The 17835-nt window shown below is 45.3% G+C and overlaps 1 long non-coding RNA gene and 3 other non-coding genes across 4 annotated transcripts; all 4 read left to right on the forward strand.

Moving 5' to 3' along the window:
* Positions 1-200: 200 nt before the first annotated feature.
* LOC112986979 (uncharacterized) lies at positions 201-14078 on the forward strand. The gene is made up of 6 exons (XR_010391891.1): positions 201-243; positions 746-868; positions 1192-1327; positions 1959-2081; positions 3603-11316; positions 12772-14078. It is a non-coding gene; the product is annotated as an uncharacterized LOC112986979 (long non-coding RNA).
* On the forward strand, positions 588-679 carry LOC112986981 (small nucleolar SNORD12/SNORD106). Its single transcript, XR_003260157.1, has one exon. It is a non-coding gene; the product is annotated as a small nucleolar SNORD12/SNORD106 (small nucleolar RNA).
* LOC112986980 (small nucleolar SNORD12/SNORD106) lies at positions 1801-1892 on the forward strand. Its single transcript, XR_003260156.1, has one exon. It is a non-coding gene; the product is annotated as a small nucleolar SNORD12/SNORD106 (small nucleolar RNA).
* Positions 2538-2630, forward strand: LOC112986982 (small nucleolar SNORD12/SNORD106). The gene has a single exon (XR_003260158.1). It is a non-coding gene; the product is annotated as a small nucleolar SNORD12/SNORD106 (small nucleolar RNA).
* Positions 14079-17835: the final 3757 nt, after the last annotated feature.

Raw genomic sequence — 17835 nt, forward strand, 5'->3', positions numbered from 1 at the left:
TTCTTGAAATTTATTTTCTTGAAATTTGGTCACAACAGTTGTTTCGGGGGTCACGTTGCAAGCAGCAGCCCGGGGGTGGGGGCGCAGGGCCGGCAGCGGCACGCTTGGGGCCAACATGGCGCCGGCTCCCGCCTCCGCGCGGCGGGGGCCGGACCGGCTCGGGGCGGATCGGGGCGGGCCGCGCCGTCCCTATAAAGCGCGTTGCGCGGGCCGGGCCTGGCCTCTTGCTCCGGCGCGGCGGAGGTGAGTGCTGTTGTGCACAGGGGGGTCTGGTCTGGGGTTGTTTTTTCCCCGCTCTGCCCGGGCTGGCGGCTCCCCCGCGCCGGGTGGGCTCCTGGCGGCGCCTCCCGCTGCCGCCTCCCCCGCCCGCTGAGCGGAGCGGCCCTGCCGGAGCGCTGCCGCCCCGCCTCGCGCGGCCCATCCGGGAGTGGTTTCTCCGGAGCTTTCCGCGCGGCGGCTCTTCGGCCGTCCCGCTCCTCGGGGGCGGCGGTTGCGTGAGCTCGCCGGGTCCGCGTGGGCCTGCCCGCCGCGTGGGGAGCGGGCGGGCGGCGGCCGCCCCGGCTGCAGCCCTTACCTGGCGGCCACTCGCTGGTGTACGTGATGACCAAACTTTTTTCCCCATCAGAGCGACAGTGCTGATTTCTCACCACTCTAGCCAGATCCTGTCTGACGCACCAGCAGAGAAGTGCTGCAGTGTCCGGTGCCCTCCCAAGGCTTGGGTGCTGATTGTTCCCTTTGCTCTTAGTCCTAGGCTTCTGCAAAGAGAGACGAGGTCTCAGGCCTGCTGGGGACCTGATGTGAAGGCTGTAACAGCCTGGAATTGGTCCTGGTGGCTCCACCATGCTTGAGCTGCTGGCAGCGGGGATTGGTAAGTCTTTAAGCTGTGTTAACACTAGTGAAACAAATATTTTTGCAAGGGAATTGCTTCTGAAATGCTTTGTCAAGTTACTCTCACTGGAGACTTGGCTGATGCATAGATTTGAGCATCAGTCTAGATATCATGGGCCTCCTGCACAGAGGTTCCCTAATGCAGAAGCATCGCCGCAGGGCACCCTGTGCCACGTGTTCTTTCTGTTCCCGGGTGTCCGAGGGGCAGGTGAGGCCAGGGACCAGCATGGCAAGGAATGGGCCTCCTGCACTGGGGCAGGATGGCGGGATTACAACTCTGTGTCCTGCTTATGTCCCTGGCAGGTGCCACGTGTCCGGGGGGCTCAGGACAAGACTATGCAGCGTGGAGACGTGTGGGCAGTCTGCTGTTCAGAACAGCTGCCCCAGCATGGGATGGGAGCCAGCCTGGCTGAGGTAGATCCCTTTGGAAGAGGCACTGGTGAGTTACAGCGTTTCTGTGCTCTGCCCCTTGCTGGCAGATATGTGGTAGTGTTCACAGGGGAAGCCACGTGTGTTCATGGCTTAGCAGTTTCCTCTGCATGGGGTCTGATAGCTGTATGGAATTTACTGCAGCATGTGGTGCTTTCTTTACACAATGAAGGCACAAACCTCACATGGCTATAAAGGCTGGACCTTCAAAAAGCACATAAGTTGACATACCTGGATGCTTCTTCTTTGCTTCTTGTCTCTGTAGTCTCTTGCTCTGTCCCAGGTGGCCCATCTTTAAGTGCTTTTTTTCTCTAGTGTTTTGCAAAAAAGTTTTCCCCTGTCCTGTGTGCCTATTTAGCTGGCCAGTTCTTTTGGGGGAAGGATTTGCATGAGTTCATTAGGTCCACATGTATGTGCTGCATGGAGAATGAGCATGTGTCATGGCCAGCCTGGGTGTGCAGCCATGTAAATGAGTAGCGACTTGCTGGTGTACATGATGACTAAACTTTTTTCCCCATCAGAGCGACAGTGCTGATTTCTCACCACTCTAGCCAGATCCTGTCTGACACACCAGCAGAGAAGTGCTGCAGTGTCCGGTGCCCTCCCAAGGCTTGGGTGCTGATTGTTCCCTTTGCTTTTAGTCCTAGGCTTCTGCAAAGAGAGACAAGGTCTCAGGCCTGCTGGGGACCTGATGTGAAGGCTGTAACAGCCTGGAATTGGTCCTGGTGGCTCCACCATGCTTGAGCTGCTGGCAGCGGGGATTGGTAAGTCTTTAAGCTAACTGTTTTTCACTAGTTTTGCAAAAACTTTTTTGTTTGTTTTTTGTTTCTTAAGGGCTTGCTTCTGAAATGCTTTGTCAGGTTATTCTCACTGGAGGCTTGACTGTGATGTGTAGATTTGAGCATTAGCCTAAAGATTATACAGAAGTATTGCAGCAGGGACCCTTCATGGCTTGTGGTGTTCCTGTTTCATGGTGTCTAAGATGGGAGGTTTGGCTAGTGAACAGGGACCAGCATTGCAAGCAAAGAGCAACCTGGAGGCAGTGGTGGTCTCTTGAAGAGACTTGCTTAGGTGTGTACAAAATACTTTTTGAGCTTTGGTATCTGCCAGCACTTTCCTTTATCATCTTTCCTGGAGGGAGTAGCGCCTTATCAGTAGTTATGGGCATGAAGATTTTTCAAAAGTAATTGACTGTCTTTAATCTGAAGAGCAACTGTTATTCTGTGGTATATGATGACTTCAGACTTTTTTCCCCATCAGATCGACAATGCTGATGCAAACTTGTGTTTAGCCAGATTGTCTGATTCCACAGATGCGAGATGCTTCTTCTCAGTTCTTTATGTGGTTGTGTATTAAGACTACATGCACGTGTACCTGGATGTTGAGGGAAATTACCCATATGCTGCCTGCTTTGAAGGCAGGCAGCACTGGAGGGTGCTGTCTGCACATATCCAAGTAACACTGATTGTGTAACACTGACATGCATAAAAGATTTGTGGATCAAAAGTGAAAGAATTCTTGCTTTCAGGAAATCTCAAGTAGCAGAAATGGCTGAGAGCTCAAACACACTTCAATTAACTGTAACTTAAGTGGCATAAGCATAGCTTGTTTGTTACTCCACTTCAGCAGCATTAAAATGAGATACTGTTACAGAGTCAGGAGGCTTTCCTCCCCCACTTTTTTTTTTTTAAGTGAGAGCCTTTTGAGTTTCCATATGCCTCGGAGAAGCGTGGAAGTCAAGTTTCAAAAGACTCTCTTAAATTTGGGAAGGATGGAAGGCGGGGGTTTTTGTTGTTTTTTAAAAAAAGGATCAACCTTGTCTTCTGAAAAGTTAACTGATTAGGACTGACGTCACAAATGCTCTAGAAAATGTGCTTAATAGAACTTTGTGTCATTGGATGACCAACTACTGTTACTGGCTTCATTCACTTGGAGCCTGGTCTTGCTGTTCAGGTATCTGATGTGTGGCTATCACAGCTCTAAGGAGGCTGAAGTCTCCGTGGTAACTCATATTTGTAAAGAACATAAATGGGACCCTTTCGTTTGGCATACTTGAATTCAAAAGGAGTACGAGTGGTCTGTGTACTTTTCTCAAGTACTATTCTAAAAGGTCCTCAAATACAGTTCTAAGTACATTCTCTTTGGAGCATGCGTCAGTGCAGGAGTTCTTGGCGTGTCTGCAGAACAACTCTAAGCATCTAACACAGTTTTGGGGGTTTTGGAAGCTTTATAGTTGTGCTGTTTGAGGCACTAAACTGATAAAATGCTGACTTTTTTCTTGACAGGTTGAGATTTGTCAGAAGTTGTCCCAGGACCTGCTGTGATCTCAGTGTACTAGCGGGAAGCTGTCTCCTGCTAATGATGCCCCTCTTGTTGCTACTGTCCGTGATCCCTTGTCCAAGCTACAACATCCATGTCATCCTGCAAGAGCTCTTTGGTCTCTTTTCAGAGTTAGCAGGGAGTGATAAATTGGTGTCCTGCCAGCTCACAGATGAAGGGTAGTGTTTTTTTCTTTTTTTCCTTCCTCAGTTTGAGGCATTTAATTGTAATGGATTCTGGAGCTTGCTGCAAGTTCAGTATAATCCGGAGCTTTTGCCTGCAAGGCCTGCATTCACCACCTGATAGTTAATGTTACCTTGCTGCTATCAATAAAAGTATAGAAGTCTCACCTTAGAAAGTTGCTGTCCTGTATGGGAGGATGGCCTTGCATTTAAGGCCTGTCCTTCTTTTCCAAGAGTTGAGGATTCAAATCTTGGCTATACCAATTTGTCACTGTCTGCCTGTAATGCGGGAAAGGGACCTTATGGTTGCTGCAGTGCAGTCTGGGTTTCTGTACTGTTTAGAGCTTACTATTGAATAAAATCTGAGTATTGGGTGAACTCAGCTTTTGGGTGCAATTCTCTCTTTCCACACTTCAAGCAGCCAATTTCTAGATGTCCTAATCTTTATTTTTGGAGTCTGATGTCAGCAGTGCTTCTGTGTAGTGACCACTTACATGGAGCTGCCTGCTGCACCAAGCTTTTAAAAAAAAGGTGGGAGGGGTGTGATCTTATGGCACTATAGCTAATATTTGCATGACCTGTGGTAAAAGGACTTAGCTAAGGTTTCTGGCTGCTGGTCTGCCCCAGGAAACAACAGTAGGGCACCCTTCTCTGCTGGGTGCTAAAGATAAACAGGTCTGTGCTCTGGACCAAAGGGAGAGGCTTGGTCTGGACTTTGGATCTATTGTCATGGCAAGGGCTGTCCCTTAATTTTTGCCTTAGCTCCTGGATGGGGAGCAGCTAGTGTGGTACATTAAATCATTGAGGATTTTTGCTGACCTGGTGAAAGATGTGGATTGGCATGCTCCCAGGTAAGTCACTAGCTCTGCAAATTCTTTGTGCAGGAGCCCTAGAGAAAGGGCAGTATAGGAAAGGAAGCTGATGTCAGGGCTGCTGTTGGATTAGGACAACAACAGGATTAGGACATTTTCATCACATGTGTAATTTGGTCAGCTATCAGGAATGACTACTTCTGGCTAGAAGGACTGTTCTAGTTGACAGATCTTTATTCACATCCTCCAGCCTTCCTCTGGATGCTGTTTTACTGTCTCTAGCAGCTCTCCAGAATATACACATCTGGTCTCAGTGGGAACAGAAAATCTGTCAGTGCTGTGTGACATCTGCATTATCATAGAGGGGTTGAATAGTGGTGAGTCTGTTCTGCAAGGAGAGAGAAGGCATTCTCCATCTGCTGTGCCTGCTAGCCTGGCAGGCAGGAGTGGTGTCTGCATGGTGCACAGTCAAAAAGGCCTTGACAGATGTCTCGTGCAGGTCTTAGTCTGGTAAGATTTGTACACCCTGCTAGCAATGCAAATGAAGTAAATATCCCCTTCAGTTCAAGCTGACATGAAGAATTCGGATATATGTTAACCTGCAGTGTCTAAAACAGCAGGTTCAGCTTTAAACCCCAGGCCTAATGATGAAAGTAGTTGTTCCTCCTGTACTACTGTTGGGAAGTCACGCAGCAGGTATGTCCATTAGGAATGGGGTTTAAAACCAGTTCTCCTGCAGCCTCATTAGGTTCCTGAGGAGCAGGGCCACCTGGCAGCTGTTGAAAGTTAATGCGTTGCTACTTCTGGGCCTGTGGAAGCCTGGTCATACATGCTAAACACCGAGTGAGCAGCTGTTCCCTGAAAGCAGCTAGGTATACAGGCGTTAGGGCTGCTGCGAGCTAGCCAGCCCAATGGCGACAAGTACCCTCGCTTAAGTAGTTGAGGGGCAAATGCAAGGAGCAGGTAATGGGCTGAGGAAATATTTAAGGAATGATTTCCTGCAGCATTTAAAGTATTGCCATGTTATTTTTAGTGCCTGGTAGCAACAACCTAATTAATGGATTGGAAATTATTTATGGCAAGTACAAGTTTGTAGAGCATTTCTGCTATTTAGAACCATAAATAACAATTTCTGTGGTTATGGGAGGGAATTTGGTAGCTGAGCTGGTGGTGGCCTTTAGCATGTTTAGCAGTGGTGGAAAATGAGCTATTAGTCAGCATTTAAAGCAGTCTTCCATTAAACTGAGTAGAGCCTTTTTTTTTTTTTAATAATATGAGCAGCATAATCTCTTGAAATAGGACATATTGAGGAGGGATCAGAACTGCTGTTCATATTACTTTACTAATATGAGCATATCTAACAGAAAGCATCCTTTAGATTTGAGATTGAAGGCTGCCAGGTGCCCAGTGGGAGCTGTGAGGACAGGCTTAAATGGAATTTGTGTGTTTCATTATTTCTCTGCAAGAAGAGATGATCAGGTCAGGATTCAAGCATTGCTGTTACTGCACGTACAGATGGACAACAAAACTCTCTGAAGATGACTAACCCACTGTAGGCAACTCATGAATGCTCTCGAGTCTGGCTGCAGGGAAGAGTGAGCTGGAGGAACTGCATGCCATGGGAACTGAATCCAGAGGTTTGCTCTGACTGGGGAGCTGTAGGGGGGCTCAGCGTGCATGTGTTTTCTAAGCCTTATTAAGGGCCAGGTGGGGATTTCTCCCTCAAACTGTCCATTTTTGAGTTACTGTATATATATAGCCATCACTCCTTTGTATTCCTGTACTTGGATGCTTTCACCTTATCACTATAGCAGTGTGTTGTAATAAATAAACCTTTGGATCAGTGATTGCTGGCATATCTGACAAGAAGTCTGACAAGTCAGAGACAAGCCCCCAAAGTAACCTACAGGTAAATCTGAGCTTGTCAGAGGCTTTTATTTAGGTGGTTAGAGCTGGAGGAGGATTTCTGTACTGACAGGCTTCTATTCCAAAGTTTGATTCTGCTGTAGTTCCTGGTATGCCTGCAAACCACTAGGCACCTTAGGTGTATAGCTTGATTATTCATCTGCTTTGATGATGCTTCTTCTGGAACTAGCTTGGGTGTAGATGGCCTGCCTGCCACTCCTCCCAGACCTCTGCTCTGAACTCCCATACGTCCTAACAAGGCTGCTGAGAAATGTGAGAATGGATGTGTTTACCAAAAATTTGTCTGGATAGACCTTCAGGAAGATGAGGACTTTGGTAGGCCCAACTGGCAAACAGTACAGGTATCACATTCTCTGGTACCACTGCATCTCCTTTCTTGTTATACAGGATATTCTACCTTCACCTGCTGCTTCTCCCTCCTCCCAGCATAATGGAGAGCTGGCTGAGCTTGGTTGTGGCCAGAAAATTCAGTCCTGCATGTATTGCATCGATATAAGCTATTCCAAGATTCGGGCTGCAATGGACCTCATAGTACAACTGTGTTACAACCAAGTAATGAACTAGGCCTCCTGGGCGATAAGGGAACTGTAAAATGAACTTTCTACCAAGAATGGGTGTACAATCACCCCGTTTGAAAATCTCTCAATACAGCCCTCTAATAAAGGATGGGAAGGGTTAACACTGAATCTAAAGCAAACAGTATCTGAATTCCTTTCCTTAGAGCTGTCACTGGCATTTCCTACCCCAGTGCTTGCCTGACTTCTGCAGGCACTGGTCAATACCTGCGTGTGGCTGCTGGGTGTTTTGAATGAAAAGATGAAGGCAGGTATGTTTTGGACAAAAGCTGATTTACAGCTTGTTCAGCTTGTGTCTCTACACAGAGAGCTCCATATTAACTCTCAGAGGCAGGCGAAGAAAAATCCCAGCACGTCCAGAGCTCTTGTACTGCTGCTCTGAAGTAGTTAAACAGGACACTGGGGACAAAGACAAAACTGTCAGTTCCATCAGTTATAGCAGAAACAGACAATGCTGTATATATACACTTGTTTAACTTTGTAAACCCAAAATTTGGAGTCAGTCACTGGACTGGTATGTTTAAGCAAATGTTTACTTTCCTCAAACAGCGCTCTTTCTTGGTGCCATGAGGGTTTGAGAGGAAAATAGCACAGATTATTTCCCTGGCTGATGCTGCTTTTAATAGATATGTATTTTCATACACAGTGAAGGTTTAACATTTATATTCCCAAACACCCAGTCATCTTTTTGACCACATGTTGATTATGATATTCTTTTTATACCCATCTGTTAAGCAGCTGCATTAGCTTATGGGATAACACAGTCCATTTACTCTTTGCTGCTAGTACTCTTCATGGCATTATTTCCTCTGCCTGCATTTTGGCTCAGTGATATATTAAATTATCTGACACATCAGCTGTGTCGACTGGCTAGATGCTATCATAGCAATGAAACAAAACTTGGTTCTGTCATTGCTGTAAGAGATTTTTGCATCCTTTATGTATTATTTATTTTCGGAAGCAGAGGCTTTCTTCCTCCTAAAGCACCTTTCTAGGCCAGTGTTTTTAAAGAGATGTCCTACAGCTGTAGACTCTTACGTGTCCATTCCACCTTTTTTGCCTGTTCACCAGCAGTGGTGGGGTGAAGTCTCTTGGCTCAGCCTGGGTCTGTGCTTTGGCATTGTGGGAACCACTGGCTTGTGTTACAAAACCTGGGTTCCCTGGCAGTTTCCCATCCAGATGTTAGGCACGAGGCACAGATAAGGCCATGAGCATCCCTCCTGCTATGGCTGAGGCAGCAATGGTTTAAAACTCCTAATCAAGAGTGAAGAGTTAGTTCTGTACAAAACACTTTTGCCTTGCCTTCCCCTCCTTGGGCCCATGCCAGTCTCTGAGGCCTCTATGTATGGGGCAGATTTTTTCCATTTTCCATTTTTCCAGTAAATTTAACTCTGGAGAAAAGTCATGGAGTGCTGGAGACTTGTCTTCATGTTTACAGAAATAGATACTCTGGGGTCTGAAGGAATTTCCTAGGCTAGCAAGGGCTGGATGTAGCCCCTGTTGCTCAGGGGCTTGAAGAGCCTGTTATGTGGGTGGAGACCACCCAGCAACTTCCAGGTGGTGGCAAAGGGAGTTGGCTTGGGTGGTGATGGGGGAAAATACTCTTTGTGCCAGACTGTATTCATGGTGTAGATTTGGAGCAACTCCATTAAATTCCCTGAGATTGTTTGGGGTTCATAGATGCAAGTTCAGGACTGGTTCTATCTGTTAAATGAAATTTCTTTTCTGTTATATTTAGAAAATATACAGACACTGGGAAGTCTGGACTTCGCTTGTGCCTGTTGCATGCTCTGTTCTGCAGTTTTAAGTGCTGTGCCTGGGTCACCTTGAAGTCTTCCCTTCAGTGCTGAGAATAAGTTTGATGACTTTTGCTTTTTCTCAGAGCAAATATTAAGTCAGGGGTTGCCCTGATTTCTCTACTTTGCACAGCGTCCCTTGGGTTTTTGTAACCTTCCTGAGCAAGGATGTCCAGAGCCAGTAAGATTTTTTTGGCAGGTGTGGTTTCAACACTGACTGCATGAAGAAATACGGCACTTTTTTCATCTTAGGCAGGGTGACAAATGTCCCTGCAGTGGGCTGAGGACGCTCATCTAGTACGTGAGAGTGCTAGGTAGGCGGATGCAGCCCTACGTGGTGCTACTTGCCCAGATGGATTCCCTGAAGCCCTGTTCCCGAGAGCTGCTCTCTGAAGATGGGGCGGTATGTTGGCACCCACGGGCTGGCCCAGAGTAGCACTGGCTTTCCACTTCACACACACTTGTTTCCCGCTGTGGGTGGTCATGATGTCTTCAACAGCCTACTGCTTCTGGTTCAGAGCTGCTGTTTAATTGAAAGGGTGAGGCTCGTGCTTTTGATCCTCCCACAGATACTGGAATGCTTGCACATTGGTCCAAGATTAGCTGCTGCCTAAGGGCCAGGCTCTATCTGGATACCATTTCTCAGTGAGAGAAGCAATACTAAGCCCTACCTCTGCCCTTGTTTAGCAGCTGTGGGTATGTGTGCTTACCTCATGCTGCACAATTGCAGCAATTGCAGGCATTGCCTTATTCCACCAGTTTCCCCAAATCTAGCTGGAGAATTTAATGGCCTGCTAAAGAAGAAAGACAGCTGCTATCTCTTGCAAACGATTGCAAGCCATCTGCAGGCTCATGAGATTGTTGCTGCAATGGTTATGCTGGCTTAGTCTCCATTCACATTTGGAAGGATTTTGTCTATCTAGAAGAGACATTTTTTTCCTGAGAAAAAGCACTCACAGAGGAAGGTCTCTCTTGGGAGTGAATCTGTTTTCCAGCAGCTGTGGATCAGGCCCTTAACACCAACAGTTCAGAGCAGACTTTTCCTTTGAGTATTCACTGTCACTTTTTTTCAGGATATTTATAGGTGCAATATTCTTGGAAATCTCCAGAGGAGGAATGGGAGTGTCTAAGAAGTTTTGTTAGTCAGCAATTTGCATTGCTGTGGAAATGCTTTAGCAGGGCTTGGGAAAATTGCCTGGAGAAAAAGATGGTTGCTAAAGGTGCTAAGAGCAGTTTGTATTTCTCGTTGGTTCCTAGGTTGCTGAACCTGTACAGTGCGCATGTGCTGCACAACCGCTGCTGTTGTATCACCAGTGTGACACGTCTTATGCTGCTGCTGATGATTTTCCTCTGTAAACCCTCTCTGTTTCTCCTCTGAACTGTGAGACATACTCTCTGCCATCCTGGATAGTCTGCTGGGTGCCAAAGTGCTGTTGAAGTGGCTGGATTGCTGGCTATAATGGCAAGTAGCAGCATCAGTGGGGATAGGAGGGAGGCTGATGAGGTCTCATGTCTTGGAATGAGTTAAACAAGCTGGTGAATGTGTTTGCATGTGAACACAAACCTGTTTTTTCTTTTTTTTCCTAGCAGACTTGTCCCAGGTAGACCTGCTGTTACATGGCCCTTTGGCCAGTGGGAGGCTTGCTGAGGAGGAGTCCAGTTCTGGGTCATCTTCTTAGTTTATGCAGCAGATACAAATCTGCCCCTTGCTGTTCTTTCCTTTACTCTTTTTTTTCCTCCTCTGGTGAAAACCACTTATCAGAACAGAGCAGAGCAGGAGGGGGCGTACAGGAGAATTTCCTCGGTGAAAGAAAGCAGGCAGGATTAGGGCTGCGAGTGTCAGGCTTGCAGCACAAATGCTGGGTGTGGGGTTCACGATGCTGCACTGACTGGATATGATAGGCACAAAGCACGTTGCAGCCTGGTGCCGGCGAGAAATGATGCAGCCTTTTCCTTGCAGGTGGGCATCTCTTGTTTTGCAGGCTGCTAGAAGTTACACCAGTGGCTTCCTCCCCCTGCCCACCCCCCTTTTTTTTTAACACAGGTGGAAAGGTAGTGGTCTCCCATGAGCTGCTGTCTCCCTGTCTGAATTGTGATAAGGAATCTGACAAAGAAAACTGCCATTCAGGGAAGAGCCTATGATGATTTTCCCTCACACTAACAGGGAATCTCATCCATTATGCCCAAATAGCTGGGTGTTGAAGGTTCTCACCGCTTTCTGCAGAAGGGAGTCTGTCTGTCCATCACAGCATTGCAATTCTCCCAGCTGCGGCTCAGAAGCTGTGAGGAGGGAGAAATGCCTTGCACAGGGGATCTACAAGGCTAACAGAAGACAGGATCTCTCCAGGGCCTTTGGAAATGCATCACCGTGTTGAGCCATGGGTGGCAGGTCTGTCAGTGAGTCGTGGTTTCCTATAGGTTTGCCCAGTCATTAAGCCTATGAAGGGTTCCTGAGAGATGGTGGGACATTTGGGGTTGGCCCTGTAGAGAAAATTCTAGCGATGAAAGTGTTAGGAGGATCTCATAGGGTTTCTTCATCTTCAGTTCCCTTGTGCTGAAAGCAAAGGCCTCAGGAGTTAGAAGAGCATAAATAGCTCCAGCATCCTGTGAGGTCTGTATGTATGTGCATGGTGCTTTTGCTCTCAGCTCGCGTGGCTGTAACACGTCCCAGTTGCTCTCAAAGTCTGTTTTGACATGGGGCTTGTTGTCTAAAGTGAATCCGTTTGCAGTGCACCTTTTGTTGTAGAAGCAAAAATTGGTTTGGGACCCTTTGTACCATTTTTTAAAAAGATTGTATACAATGGTGTAGTCCTGGTAAGAAATGTCACTTGGGTCAGCTCCTGTGTTTTTATGCTAATGTCGGTCTAGCAAGATCCAGATTTATGCTGGTATAATGAGCTTAAATGTGTAAGCGGGGATCTATCCAGGAAGCTCAGCAGCTATGTAAACCTCCAAATTAGAGGATGGCTAAGGAAAATTTTCCTCATTACAATAGTGAATCTGGCCCCTTAGCAACAGCCTTATAATCTTCATGTCATCTTGCTCAGAGACCTGTTATTATCAGCGCACTGAGCATGTGGAGGTGGAAAGATCCTATGGGGTGAACTTGTTTTGTTTTGTTTTTGCCTTGAAGTTGCTGGTTAAGTAAACAGCAGCTACACAGTTTCCCCAGAGCTGAGCTTTTTGTACAGAAGTCAAGACAATGGTTGCAGGGAGGAACCTGGTTTCATGCTGAGTGTTGATAACATGTTGTGCTGTGTAAATGTAACGCCTGGGAATGTTACTCCAGTGGCCTCTTCTGCGCCTAGTTCACTGAGGGTACAAATGAGTTACAGCTTTCAGTCTGAACTATAACAGCTCATGCTTTCAGTTCATTTCAATCCATGGTATTCAAGATGGTAAGTGCTTTGGAACAGGGAATAGTTAGTCAGGATATGAGTCACATAACTGACATACAAGGCAAGAGGAAAGACTGAGCTTCAGACAACTCCTGTCTAACAGACTGACCACATAGGTCAAATATTCCCTACTGAAAAATGCCATTTATTGTACATCTAACATGGATCATCGGTCAAATCACTGCTGCATTCACAAACAAATTACTCAATGCGCAAATATGCACGTGGAAATTGGTAATTGCTCCAGTGAATTAGATACTTGATTGTTCATCTATTTTTGCATGAAAAATGAGTTATGCATTTAGCACATGTCAACTGAAAGACCTACCAGGAAAGGGCATGGTACGGGTGATTTTGAGGTTGACGAGGAAGTGGTTGAGGCCATTGTTAACTTTGAGTGTCTACGACTGCCCCACTTGTTGAAGCTGTTCCTTCTCTATTGACAGAAATCTGAGATACTGATAGGGGAAACATAAAAGGATGCAGTTCAGCTCCAAAAATGTATTCTGGATTCATTGACTGGAATGGAAAAGCGAGTGCATCTTGAACACTGACATCCAAGGAGACTCAGGCTTGATGAGATCACTGTTACAAGGGCATGTGGAGGTGGAAAGATCCATGCAGCTGTTATGAACTGGGTTCAAATCACCAACTCACTTCATGAAGGCTAGCAGCAACTGTCAGATTTATTGACATAAATCTGGATTCCTGAGTGTCTTGGCCACAGCCATTAAAATCACCCTGTCTAGCCCCTGCAGCCATGGGATGGCATGTGAGCAATGACCAGTAGCTACAAGCTGATTGCATGGAGCCAGGCATTGGAAAAGCCTAGATTATTTCTTATCCATCTCCCTCTCCAGAGCAGTGGATATTCCTGTAGGTTCAAAACATGATTACCACCAGCATTATACTTTTTAAAATCTGAATTTCACACCTGTAAGTTTCCTTGCACTGTGGGTTTGTGGTGCCTATGAACTGCTTCTCTGGCTCCCTTTCCTTTGAAAACGTGTAATACTATTAAGCATTATTTCCATTATTGGCAGAGATACAAAAGGAAGTATTCAGTGATACTATTAAGGTGATTTAGGCTTACAATGCCAATTTCTTGGACTTGTTAAAAACATTATTAAAAGTCCTTAGTTCTTTTAAAATATCATTATTTAAAGTCTAGTGACCTCTTTTGCCATTTAGATCTCTCCTCTTGACTGTTTTCTTTAAGACTCTTGGCATTGCAAAAACCCCGTGGTGATTGTTTTGTTTAACTTTCTTGCTCCAGGAATGTAAAATGCATTTATTAAGATTAATTGTGATAGGATGGTAATTTGTCAAAAATCACCAGTGATTTACGCCACTGTGGAATATAAGTAGGGACTCATGGTCCACATGCTGCAGACAGTAAACTGAAGGACAGATCTTACCAGAGGACCCAGGGAGATGGACTTGGTGGTCCCAGGGCAAAAGCGGTTCAGAGAGACCGGAAAGAGAAGGTGCTGTTAACCTTCCTCCCCAAAACTTAGCATCCTCTGTTTGTGTTGCTGCTGTAACTTCCATGGTGACCTACTGTGATTTCCATCAACAAAAGAATATACCTTCACGTATAAGAATAATACAAAGCTCCTTTTTTCATGCAGTTGTCCTTACTGTTCAGAAATAAAATGCTCCCACACCCCATTCTTCTGAATATGTTGTCTAGAAACATGCTTCATCTGCAGAATTGTTTTAGACCAATCTTTTTTTCACCCTGTACCTTTCCACAAGCCCCTGGGAGGTCTTTAATATATTCCTTCCTACAGTTACTGTAGGAAAACATAATATATTTCATAGTAATGAAACCTAAATTGCATTGGAAATGCCTTGATGGAGTTTTACAGCCTGTTTGTATAAAACCCTGCAATAATGGGGAGGAAAAACTATATTCTGCACATACTTAATTTTTTATCTTGTTGTTTACAACATTTTTCTTCATCTTGTAATTTATGGCAACATTTTTCATGGATCCGAGTAGAAGCCTGCGTATTGCAAAGAATAATGTTCTTTAGTAGGAAGGTAAATTAAACTTTTACCTAGAGTCCTGTAATTCAGACCTGGGTATAGCAGAAGTGTGTTGAAATAGCAAAAATGTTTAATTTCTAGAGAAGAAGAAAAAAATTTACTGCACCTTGTTGCAAGTAAAACAAAGTAAAATCTCTTTCTTTCAGCATTTACTAAACTGCAAGGTGCAGAAAATGCTGTAGCATGGGTTTGCCCAAAGAACATGAATACTTGATTGATCAGTGCCTTCCTGTGCCCTTGATGGCTTCTGCTCTCATTTTAGAAGATAAATGTGATCATTTCTGCCATGTAAACTATGCCAATTGAAGAAAAAGGTTAAATGCCAGAGCTGGTATTACAGGTTGTAGCTGCAGCTGCACTGTTACTGCATGCTGTTCTGCAGTTGCAGTCAGAAATGCCCATCACTAAAAGGACCCCATGTGCTGAGAGATGCCTGTTGACTTCAGTGAGTTTGGGTCAGTGCTTTCTTTTTGACTCTGTTTCACGTTACACTTCTGTGCTGCTTCTTAATGTTCTGTGAACTGTCTAACCATTGTCTGCAGAGACTGAATTTGTGCATATGGGTGTTCTTGAACCTCTTGTGGAAATATAATTCGTGTAGATAAGGCCTCTGGTTTCTGGGAAACTGGGTAAGCTACCTCTTCTCTCCAAAATCAAGTATGATGAATGTTGGTGCACTGTATATCGCTGTCCTGGTGCTAGCTCCACCAGCAGCTCTAGGAAGGCTGTTGTCAATTGTGGCTTGAGTCGAGGGTCAGTCTGGCCTCGCTTTTGGGCCAGTCTCAATTTTAAGAGGCAGTGTGGCTCCAAGGCTGAGAAGAGGGCTGGGAAATCAGGACTCATTTGTTCTGGGTCTAGTCCTGCAAATGCTTGCTCAAGTGAAAAGACCTAATGAAGGCAGGGAACTGCCAGTCTGAATGAGACTTGTGTGGTAGACAGGACTTAGCAAGGTCACACTTTACTCACAACACTGAAATGATGATTTCCATGCTGCTTGGATGGCAGGTTGCACCAGATGTGTCTGACTCATTGCAGCCATGAGAAGTGCACAGATTATCTTTGGCAGGTGGACCAGCATGGACCAGAGCAAGAGTCCTTCCCCTTGGGCACTCCTCCAGCCACTCCGCACAGCAGAGATGACACTGGGTTCTGTTCCCTGACCTCTCTGGCTTTTTGACGATGTGACATATATAAAATAAAGCCAGCATGACTGTGTGATACGTGATATAGCAATAACCAGGCAACACCTGGACTGCTGACTTCCAGACAGTGTTCAGATAAGTTTGATCCTGACATTATAATCAGAATAAGTTGCTTTTTCTGTTAATGTGGCTACAGATGTCTGCTAAAGGCTTAGCTGATAATGACAATGCTCAACCTGTTTTTGAACTTGGTATTTTAAATTTCTGAAACTTAGGTAGATACCAGACCAATTGTCTTTCAAATTTTGCTTGGCTCTGTCAAATATTAAGGCTTTGCATCTTCAGTTTACTGGAGAGATTTATTTAAAGCCAAAGTTTCTAGAGATGTGCGGTCACTGGCAACTTAAAAACAAGGTTTTGTTATAGAAAATACATTTGCTTTCTTCTGCAGTTTGTATAGCTCGTTACAGAGCCTGGTTCATCAGGAGAATTATGTCTGTATGTAGTGTAATATTTAGAATGTAATATGTAAGCATGCTCTAAAATTTAAAGACATACTTCAGTGTTTCAAGCAGTGTCTATATCCTGCCAGGATTTGCTTTACATTTGTTTTGCTTTTCTTCCTAACATCTAGGGAGAGATTTAGCAGAGTCAAATTCATGGCCAGGTGAATAATTGTATTGAAGATGATTCCCAGCTGTGCCTGTACTGCACAGGACCCTGGGGGACAAGTGGTGCTGTGTCCACTGGAGTCTGATGCTGCAGTTTACACATGGTCCCCGCTTGCACTCACTGCCTCCAGATAAGCCAGCTCAGCTGACACTTCAGTAAATAAATAGATGGGCTTTTCTTTAGCTGTGCTGGATTCATTTATCCTGAGATGCAGCAGGGTACTACTATAAATCCCAAGTAGGTCCTATGCTGCATGGAAGAAGAACATCCATTTTTCACCGTCTCTTTTAGGAAAATCATTGTACAAAAACCTGTACAAAATGTTCCTCTTAGCTTTATCAGTCAAAAAAAAAAGAGAGATGTTAGCTTTTTCATCTTAATCTTATTAATAACCACAAATGAAAAATAATCAAAGGGGCCTGGGTTCTAGTGTATGCTAAATTGCAACCGTTTCCTTGTGACTAAAGAAAACACAGAAGGGTGGCCTGGAGTTCCACATCTTTATGCAGAGAATACATTAGCTAACGTGATTAACTTATGCAGGGCAGGATGATCCAGTGTTGGCTGGGAGGCCTGACCTTGTGGGGTTTGAATAGGTTTCTGAGATCAAAATGCCAAAGACTGTAACAGTGAGGAAGATGCCGAGCTGCAACCTGAGTCAGTCGAGGAGGCGATGCTGCTCCTGCCCGCCACTCCCGCAGGACCTCCCAGTGTGGTGTAGGCTGGAAGAGGAGCATTTCTGGAGGAGGACGCAAAGATGCAAGGCCTGAAGGAGGAGGCAGTTGGTGAAAATGTGGGAGTGGAGCTAGTTTGGAAGGAATCTGAAATGTGAGGCACTATTTTTGATTTAATGTGGGAGAGGGTCATGCAGCTTCTGGAATAGTTAGTGGATTTTAGGCATCCTATTTCCTCTTCTAGATACCCTGCCTTGCCCTAGGGTTATCCAGGATTTAAAAGATTTTCATTAAGGCTTTGTGGAGTCAGGTGCCACCCGCTGCCACCACAGGCTAGGGGAAAATTCCAACTTCGACTTGAATGCAAATCTGTTCTGGACTTTTCTTCTGTTCAGGGGAAGGAATGTGGCTTACCTTATTCATAGGGTTTCTTCTCATAGCCCTCTCACAAACTGTTCATTTATTTTCTCTTAGGATAAAAAAAAGTAGAAAACAATTCAAACACCAAAAGTATTGTGTTTAGAAAAGTTGGCTGATTTCCTTTCTTTTTCTTCTGGGAAGCAGAAGACCCAAAGTGAAAACCACTAAAAGCTTTCTATTAAAGCATTTATCTTTCCTATTTTTTAAATAAGACTGCTGGCCACTTTGAACCTTGTCCAGCTTTCGTTAAAGATAATCGCTTTTTAGTGACAATGAGTTTGTTTCCCTCATGCCCTCGGGTGAGTCATAGCCCTGCTCTCTATGGGAATGCTATATGTGATGAGGCTGCAGAGCTGTTGGCAGAGGACAAAAGGAGAAAGCTAAAGCCCCTGTTCTCTATGTCCAAGGCCATGCCTGAATGAGAAGAGAGGCACTTCTCCGCTTCTAGTCTGACTTCTTCGCATAGTTTCATAATGCGGCCTTATGTATGAGAGGAGAAGGCAGAACAAGCAGATCGTACTCCCCACATGCTGGTGTCTGAGCTGGACCA

Source organism: Dromaius novaehollandiae, chromosome 16 (genome assembly GCF_036370855.1).
Source record: "Dromaius novaehollandiae isolate bDroNov1 chromosome 16, bDroNov1.hap1, whole genome shotgun sequence".
NCBI lineage: Eukaryota > Metazoa > Chordata > Aves > Casuariiformes > Dromaiidae > Dromaius > Dromaius novaehollandiae.